The following is a 9,349-nucleotide window of genomic DNA, read 5'->3' on the forward strand; positions in this document are numbered from 1 at the left end:
CCCAGTAGTGCAATGGCTTGGTCATAGGGTAGCTCAATTTTTAACTTTTAAGGGACCTCCACACTGTTTTCCAGAGTGGCTGTACCAACTTGCATTCCCACCAACAATGTAGGAGGGATCCCTTTTCTCCACATCCTCTCCAACAATTGTTGTTTCTTGCCTTGTCTATTTTTGCCATTCTAACTGGCGTAAGGTGGTATCTCAGTGTGGTTTTGATTTGAATTTCCCTGATGGCTAATGATTTTGAACATTTTTTCATGTGTCTGTTAGCCATTTGTATGTCTTCATTAGAAAAGTGTCTGTTCATATCTTCTGCCCATTTTTTGATTTGTTTATTTGTTTCTCGTGTATTGAGTTTGAGAAGTTCTTTGTAGATCTTGGATACCAGTCTTTTATCTGTAGTGTCATTTGCAAATATCTTCTCCCATTCCGTGGGCTGCCTCTTAGTTTTTCAAGCTCTGCTGTGAGTTTGCCACACACTCGAGGTTACAAAGCCTTGCTGGGGCAGCTTGAGAGCTCTAGGCTCGTGCTGTGTGCTTTTCCCAAATGAGTCTCGCCTTTGGACTTCTCTTGGGGCCAGGAAAGCATTATGATGGCACAAACTTTGGAGACAAGTGTAAATTTGCTCCTGATCGACTAGGCCAGGGTACTTCTAGGACTCAGAAAACCCAATGTTTGAAACTCGCTCTGAGTTATGTCCTGTCTGCATTCAAGCTCAGATTCTTGGAGAAGGGCCTCCAACAAGGAGCATTTTCATCCAAAGTGTGAGCAGGCTCTGTGTCAGCTGTCAGCACCAGGAAAGGAAAAGGACCAGGGATGCTCTGTGGGTAGCTGGTGACAATGGGATGTCACAAAGAGTTACTAGGGGAAGACTCGTCAGCACTGACAATGCTGTGGTGGGGTGCAGGAGGAGCCCAGAGCCCCCCAGGGTGCTTTGGAAAGCCACATTTCAGGCTTGTGCGCAGGAATGACTGGCCTGGCCTGCTGACGCTGGCTTGCAGCAGGAGATCAAAGGCTCGGGGCGCCTTGGCTGGGGTGGTAACTGGCCACTGTGTTCTGGCTTCCTAGCCGCTCCATAAACCATCTCTGACAGGGTGGCATCTCCAGCAGGCCGGCGATGCAGAAGGGAGCACATGCAGCCATATTTCAGCCCGGACACCAGGACTTGAATGTGAGCGCGTGCGTGTCTGGGGCTGAAGTTTCCCTGAAGCTGATTTGTGACCGTCTGAATTTACGGCCTTGGAGGACACCAGATCGACCAACTAGACCCATATGTGTTCAGTCCCCAAGCCTGCATCTCAGAGAGCACAAGGGGGAGGGTGGAAGGGAGGAGGGGGAGAGATGTTAGTATGTTCCCGGCAATAGGTGGTGATACAGGTCCTGTCAAGCGACGGATTTTTAGAGGCATTTTAAGGACATCTCATCGTCCTCTTCTCTCTCACTCAAGGTTGTCTGCAGAGCCTGGAGCTGAAGGGCCTTATAGAAATTATTCAAAGTCACAAGTATTCCACAGGAATTGGATAGGAGACTGATACCTCAGAGTCCTCTTTTTGGCCCAGCAGCCCCAAGAACACTTATCTTCATGACAGCAACTCTGCTTTAAAGGGAGTGGGACTCAGTTTCCCTTGTGAGTGGGGAGTGGGCTATCTCTGCTTCTGGACAAGTCTTGGTGCACCCTACAGGAGGACACGGGGCCTGATTTGTGCACTGGTGGGGTGGGGGCAGTGTCCTACCTGTCTAAAGGCCGGGAGATGACCTCCACTGAGCCCTTCCAGCTCTGAGATCCAAGAATCAGTCAGTTAACAAACATTCCTGGGGCTCTGTGCTAGGCCTCATTCTAGAAGGTTATGAATTACCATTCTTTTCCCCAACAAAGACAGAGTCTAAAATGCTTCCCCTCAGGGACAGGTGACATAGACTTGTTCAGACAAAGGCAGGGCCTGACATCAGCTCCTTCCCTGAGAGAAGATAAGCGGTGTCTCAGAGGGGAATGCACAAGGACACAGCAAGGGACTAAAGGGGAACCGGGCAAAAAAGGGCCCTATTAGTGGGTCTCAGGTGCTAAGCTTGCTTTCTCGTCTCCCATCCCAGAAACAGAAGGAATAGATGGTCCTGGGCATCTCATGTTCTTCCTTGATCACTCACCCGTCATTCAGGAGGCCTGCGTACATGGAAGGTGGCCTCCCAGCCTGTGATGGCAGGTGTGTGTGTGTGTGTGTGTGTGTGTGTGTTACCTGCACACAACCCCCAGGCATAGAGACTCACTGGTAGCAAGGTGACACAAAAGAAGAGGCACGGTGAGGTAGAAAGGGTGCCTAAATTGGAATAAGAGGACTGGTATGGACTGAATGTTTGTGGCCCACCCCCCAAATTCTTATGTTGAAACCCTTGTCCTGCAGTGTGATGGATTAGGACGTGGGGCCCTTGGGGGTAATTAGGATTGGATGAGGTCATGAGGGTGGAGCCCCCCATGCAGGGGATTAGTGCCCTCCCTGAGTCACAAGAGGGCTTGCTTCTCACTGCTCGATGCCACGTGAAGACATGAGAAAGTGGCCATCCGCAACACGGGAGAGACTCTCCTCTGAGCTCACGTGCTGTTCTGATCTCAGACTTCCTGTCCGCAGAACTGTGAGGAGTAAGTTCCCGTGTATGCGCCCCCAGCTTATGGTACTCGTGACACTGGCCAGCACAGACATGATAAGGGCGGCGTTTTGAGCAACAACTCTGCTGTGTCCTGGCAGTGGCTTTGGGAGAGTCACTTACCCTCTCTGACCATAAATTCATTCTGCTGGAAAAATGAATAATAACTCTTGCTCTGCTTGTGTCCTTCTCCTGGTTGTTAGGAGAACTAAAGGATAGGCTATACACGGAACTGTTCCACAGAATCTCGGTTTTCCGAAATATTCAGAGAAAACAATCTCTGTTCGTTTTTAAAACGAAACACTGCCGTGGGGCTGCCTTTTCTTTTTTCTTGCTAAGGTTGAGAATGTTTCTGTACACATGATTCCAAAATACTGTTGGCTTTCCGTTTTAGTTTTGAATTTCTACCTGACCTAAAGTTGCTCAACAATGAAACCAGGTTCCTCTTTGTGTGGATTCCTTGGTTTCTTCTCTGCCCACCCTGCTATTTTGTGATTTTTCCCCCCGGGAAAATGAGCCAGGAGAGGGAGAGCAAGGGGCTCATCCAGAAATGCTCATGTTGTGGAAAGATCCTGACTCCTGGATAAATGAAGTGTGGATTGCTGGCAGATTTCTTAAGATAATATTTGTGGCAGGAAAAATCATGTTCAGTTAAATAATTGGCAGCAATTCTCTCAAAGAGAGAATTATCTTTTGTTTAGCAAAATACCTTGATGACTTTTTTGGGTACAAAAGGTGAGCTCGCCCCAGGACATGGCTCAGATGCCTTAGACTGGAGGTGGTTTTCAACCCTGCTTGTACATTAGGAGCTTTGGAAAAGTATGTGTACATGTCCCCAGCTCCAGAGCTCTAATGTAATTGGCCTGGGGTAGGATCTGGACATCACTATTTTTAAACACTGCCCCCCACCCCCCGCCCAGGAGATTCTAATGTGTAGCCTGGGGTTGATTCCCCTGCACCACACCCAGACAAGAGGGACTGGGAGAAGAGTGACAGAACTGGGGGGCTGGTAGCTTGATGGGAGATGAGAGAGGGAAAGAGAAGTCAGTTTGGGTGGTAGTGGGCTGGGGCTCTCTGTGCAGAGATGACCAGCGAGATGTTTCCAGTGCCCAGGGGAGCCAGGGACAATTAACAAAGGAATCCCTGGCATTTAATTTTTAGGTCACTTGCTTCCCCGTATGTAGTACCTACAACACTACCCTATAGCTTCAAGTCCTCAGTGAAAGTCTCTACCTGCCCAGTCTAGTGTCCACAGTACTGTGGGGGAAATGCCGGAACTTAGGCTGGCTCCAGTGTTAAACAAAAAAAAAAGTCCAACACCTGCAGGAGATAAAAATTGGAGAAGGGATGGGAAATCCAGCAAGAGTGGGAAATTGGAGCTAGGAAGGAACGAGGACAAAATAGCCTCCTACGAATCCTCTGGGATTTTGGGAAGGATGCTTGGTTTCCTACCGTTTGTGGGTTAGGGATTCAAGGCAATTTTATTGAAATCTCAGTGGATAGTGCCTCAGCTGCTTGAGGACATGAAGACTTTACAAACAGCTGACACTCGAGCCAAAGAATAATAAATAATTCACCACCTTCCACTCTTTCCACCGCACACACTCCATGTGTGGAATATTTTACAGTGATCACAGTTCATTCGCATTCATCTCTCTTTGAGCTTTCCAGCAGGCCTGAGAGATGGGGAAGGAAGGAATTTGTCACATGCGAGCGTGAGAAAAGGGGGTTCTTAGCGGCCGTACCTTGCATCCAGCCAATTTCAGGAGCGGCAGAGCTTAAAGCATCATGGGCTCCGAAGCATCACTCCTGGTTTTGACTCGGTGCTCAGCCCACCATTTCTGCCTGAGTTTGGGTCTCCGACAGCTTTGGCCCTGCAGGAAGAACCTTCTTGTGCCTTCACACTCTTTTATCTTTAAACAACATGAACTCCAGACCTAACATTTGATTTAATCTCTTCTCTCTCTGCCATCTTTTCTCCCCTCTCTTTTCAACTCTCCCCTTTCCCCATCCCCTCATCCCCATCCACCCACCGTTTCTGTAGCATTTACATGGCCATGCTCTCATTCAAGAGACCTCCCCTAGATAACTGTGGTCATACATGGATTCCACCTAAGAGTGTTTTCGAGCCCTTTCTTGTTCTTCGGTCTTCTGTGTTTCTTTATCTGATTCCAGGATGAGTCAAATGTGCTTACCAGCACGGATTGCAGAATCCCCGGGTTTCTAACCGGGAAACGGTGGAACTGGGAGGAACTTCCTGGCTTTGCTCACGGACCTCCACAAGTTGTTGATGTAACACTCATTCTCGGCAGCTAGAGAGGACTAAACATATTAACTGGCTTTAGCTGACCTTTGCTCTAGATTTAGAAGAGAGGAATGGTGACCTGTTTCTCCCACGTGGAAGCAAACAGCAGAGTGTATTTTATGCCCAGGTGTTTGCCATATAGCTTGATACAAAACCATGTCCTGGAAAACTATAAGCCAATCTAATTTATAGAAATAAACTGAGTGAGAATCATTATTTTTTATTGGTACCACTTAATGTGAAGAAAATGCACATTTTCCAAAAATATGGAAAAAACGTTCCATTTGCCTTATTGGGTCCAAATGTTAGGTTTAAATTATTTTACTATGCAAACTTTCTTTCATATCTTGGCAGTAGTGATTTCCATTTTTATTCCTTTGGTATCCATAATCTTATGAGAATCAAAAACATATGCTTTGAGATCACTGGACAGCTCCTCCTCCCACATTTTAAAAATGCACAAGGAAGGTTATTGCTCTGGTAGCAAAAATAACAGGAACGCTATGGGAGAAAATTATGAGGACATCGAGGCTGAATGGGAAAGAGGTTCAAAAGGTGCATTCTGGTTTTCATGCTTTTGATTTGCAAGTCATAAAGCTGGAAGAGCCCCTGCCTCCTGCTGACTGCCACTAAGAATGTGATTGTTTCTTCTCTAATAGAGGATTGCTTATTCAATGCTCCAGGTTTGCAATATTGGAGGAGAAGAGGGCATCTGGCTTTTCCAGTGTTTCTCGAGATGGGGTGCCTGTTGCCCCGGGAAGTAGGCTGAGAGTGGAGGGACTTCTGGCCTCCCTCTGTCTGCAGGAGGAGGGTGCATTTGGCAGGGAGGCAGAAATATCCTACACGTTTCGGTCTCCGGAATTTCAGGCTGACAGAGAGAAGTCAGTGAAGAGGTGAGAGCTTTGTGTTCGCTCCTGAAAAAAAAATTATTGGAAAAAAAATGGAGGGGAGTCAGATATTGAAATGTGACGAAAGGCTCTCTTGCAGCCAGCGCTGAGAGCAATGGGCATCTCCCGGGACCACTGGCACAGGTGCTTCAAGACCGGGGGCAAGAGAAGTCCTTACCACAAGAAGCAGAAGTATGGGCTGGGATGCCCGGCTGCCAGTGCTAAGATTGGCATACACACAGTCCACATTTGGAGAGGCAGTAAGCACCGTGCCTTGAGGCTGGACGTGGGGGAACTTCTCCTGGGATTCCAAGTGTTATACACACAAAACAAGGATTGTTGACGTTGTCTACAATGCATCCAACAACGAAGTGGTCTGCCCCAAGACCCTGGTAAAGAACCAGATCATGCTCATTGATAGCACACCGTACCCACAGTGGTACGAGCCCCGTGACGCACTGCCCCTCCACCACAAGAAGGGGGCCAGGCTGACTCCCGAGGAGGAAGAGATTTCAAAGAAAAAGCGATCAAAGAAAATTCAGAAGAAATATGATGAAAGGAAAAAAGAATGCCAAAATCAGCAGTCTTCTGGAGGCGCGGTTCCAGCACGGCAAGCTTCTGGCGTGCTTGGCTTCAAGACCAGGCCAGTGTGGCTGAGCAGATGGCTATGTGCTAGAGGGCAAGGAGCTAGAGTTCCATCGGAGGAAAATCAAAGTCCAGAAAGGCAAATAAATCTTCCTCTCTCCTATCTTCGGTCGTGTAAAAAAAGGTGTTTATTGTTTAAAAAAAAATGTGATCAAAGGAAGGTGGGAAGGGTGTCAAAGGAGAATGGGAAGAGCAGATGAGAGGCTCAGTGTCCTTCAGGGGTAAGAGGTCAAGGGCCTCGGTGACTCCCATGAGCCGGGTCATAGTCCAGCCCTGGCATCGGCACAGTACAGAATGCTCACTGGCTGCTCATTCACCCAAGACTCATGTTTCCAGAAATACGCCATCTCATCCTCTGCCTCCTCCTTTGTATTTGCCATGTTTGTCCTTTCTGGGACTTCGGCCTTGCTCAGTACACACAGCTGTGTACCCCACATTTCCTCTGTCCATGAATTGGTGATTAGTGAGCACATGTTTTAATCCCCAGATCATATATTTCTGTAGCCCACTTGCTACTTTTTATTCTCAAAAACAATATTACATTGGAATGTTCTCCCCTGGTCCATTCCAAAAAACTCACTCTTCTTTCATAATTGACACAAGCATCTTATTCTCTATGAAACCCTACCTGATCTCCCAAAGCCAAGCTGTTTTGTCTCTTTTGAGGCCCCCTGTACTTGGGGGGCACACGGCAATTATTGCCCTCATTCTCCTCTGTCATGCTTTTCTTTCTACAGGTCTGGGAATTCTTCTGCACATAAACTCCCAAGGGCAGGAACTGCCTTACTTACCCTGACTTTCCACACATTTCAGTCCCTAGCACAGAATAGGTGCTTAGTAAATGTTTCTGAATGGATGACTGAATGAATGGCATTCATTCATCTAAGCCCTGATTGGTTGCAAGGATGAGTAAAATAATGTACTTCATTCACAAATAGGCAAATGTAATTACAGGGGAAGTACTATAACATTTTTTTCATATTAACTGTTAATTAGTTTTTGCATCCTAAGAATGAAAGGGAGCACTTACAACTGTATGTTTCATAACCAAGTGGAATAATGCAGACCCCCTTATATGAGAACTCCCTGACCCACCTTCCACACTTACTTTGACTTTCTGACATTGACCGTGGATGTTAATCAGGTAGTTAAATGATCATTGCATAACGATCAGCTCCTTTATCTCTGGAAATCGATACTGACTCTGCCAAACAAGACTTTAAAAATGCAGAGGGGAGGCACCCTCAGCTTTGGGGCATAGTGTCTCATTTGTTTGGATGGGGAATGCTTTCAATGACCATGATTCAGGAAGCAGGCTTATGGCCATCTGTGCAGACCAGAGGGATGTAAGGGTCCCACCAGGAATGCATTTCACTGCATCAGGACCTCAATCTCTGAGGAGACTTCCATTGCAGCTCCCGGTAGCTCAGTCACCAGAGCAAGTCAGACTTCCACTCATTCATGGGGCAGCTTCTTCTCCAGGGCCAAGTCCTGCTCAGAACTGTCTTCATGAGGCTTAAAGATAAAGTTGGCTTGTGCTTCGTAGACATGAGTGGAACATGTTAGTAATCAGTCAGACTGGAAAATGGTTAAGTGCAGGGAGCTGGGAGCTGAGGGGATTCAGTGGTTGTCCTGGCCCCATCCACTTCCCCACCACTAGCCCCACCCACTTCTCCATTATTAGCCTCAGGCAAGTTACTTAACTTCCCTGAGCCTCACTCTTCTTTTTGCAACATGGGAGTCAAAATAGCATTTCTATTCATCTTCCAGAATGGTTATGAAGATTAAATGAAACAAAGACTATATACTTATAATAACTAAAATACTGTTTTGCTTCCTGTGGTATCCCTAGGGCCTCGCCGAGAGCCTGGGACTTAGTGGAGCTCAGATCCTTGGAAAGGTTGATGACCGTTTGAGGGACAGAAGAGTATCATAGTGTGTATGACTCCAACTGGCCTAGTTCAAATCCTAGCTCCACCTCTTTCTAGCTGTGTCGACCTTAGTAAGACACTTAAATTGTTTGTGACCCAGGCACCTTTTCTGAGGACAATAATAGTTTCTACTAGGATGATTTGAGATTTAAAAGAGGTCATGCCTTTGAAGCTCTCGGGGCAGTTCCTGAAACATATAACCTTTAATAAACGTGAGCTACTATTATCCCACCTCCTAGAGGCCACCATTTACTCAGAGACAGAATAATATCCATGTGTGAGATACTTTGGTAACTTTTATTGAAGCTATTCAGATATCTTTGGTAGTGCATGGGCTTATGTGACTTTGTCAGTGGACTCCAACAAAACATTCGCTGTTCATCCCTCTCACACCAAGCCTTGCTCTTCTTACCTAAGAAATCAAGAGATACACTTTGAAGCTAATGCTTGCTGTTTCATGGATTCTCCTAAAGTTACATTCTTTTTTTTTTTTAACAAACTTTTTTATTTTGGAATAATTTTAGATTTACAGGAAAGTTGCCAGGATAGGGTAGAACATTCTTGTATACACTTCACCGTGTCTCCCCTAATATGAACATCTTATATAACCATGGGACATTTGTCAAAATGAAGATATTAACACTCTACATCATGTTGACTAAACTGCAGGCTTGTTTTCTGTGTCACCAGTTTTTCCACTAATGTCCTTTTCCTCTTCCAGGTCCCATACTGGACACAGTTGTCCTGTGTCTTTAGTCTCATCCCATCTGGGACTGTTTCTCCGTCTTCCTTTGTTTCCTGTGACCTTGACGGTTTGGAGGAGTACTGTCAAGCACTTTGTAGACTGTTCCTCACCTTAGGTTAGCCTGATGTTTTCCCCACGGTTAGATTGGGACTGCGGGTTTTGGGAGAAACACCATAGCAGTGAAGTGCCGAGACTA

The 9,349-nt window shown here is 46.5% G+C and overlaps 1 pseudogene; it reads left to right on the plus strand.

The window, feature by feature from the left end:
• Positions 1 to 5,947: 5,947 nt before the first annotated feature.
• On the plus strand, positions 5,948 to 6,564 carry LOC123798638 (small ribosomal subunit protein eS8 pseudogene; annotated as a pseudogene).
• The last annotated feature ends 2,785 nt before the right edge of the window (positions 6,565 to 9,349 follow it).

This window comes from Ursus americanus, chromosome 7 (assembly GCF_024610735.1).
Source record: "Ursus americanus isolate L20-20 chromosome 7, mUrsAme1.1.p, whole genome shotgun sequence".
NCBI classification, from domain to species: Eukaryota; Metazoa; Chordata; class Mammalia; order Carnivora; family Ursidae; genus Ursus; species Ursus americanus.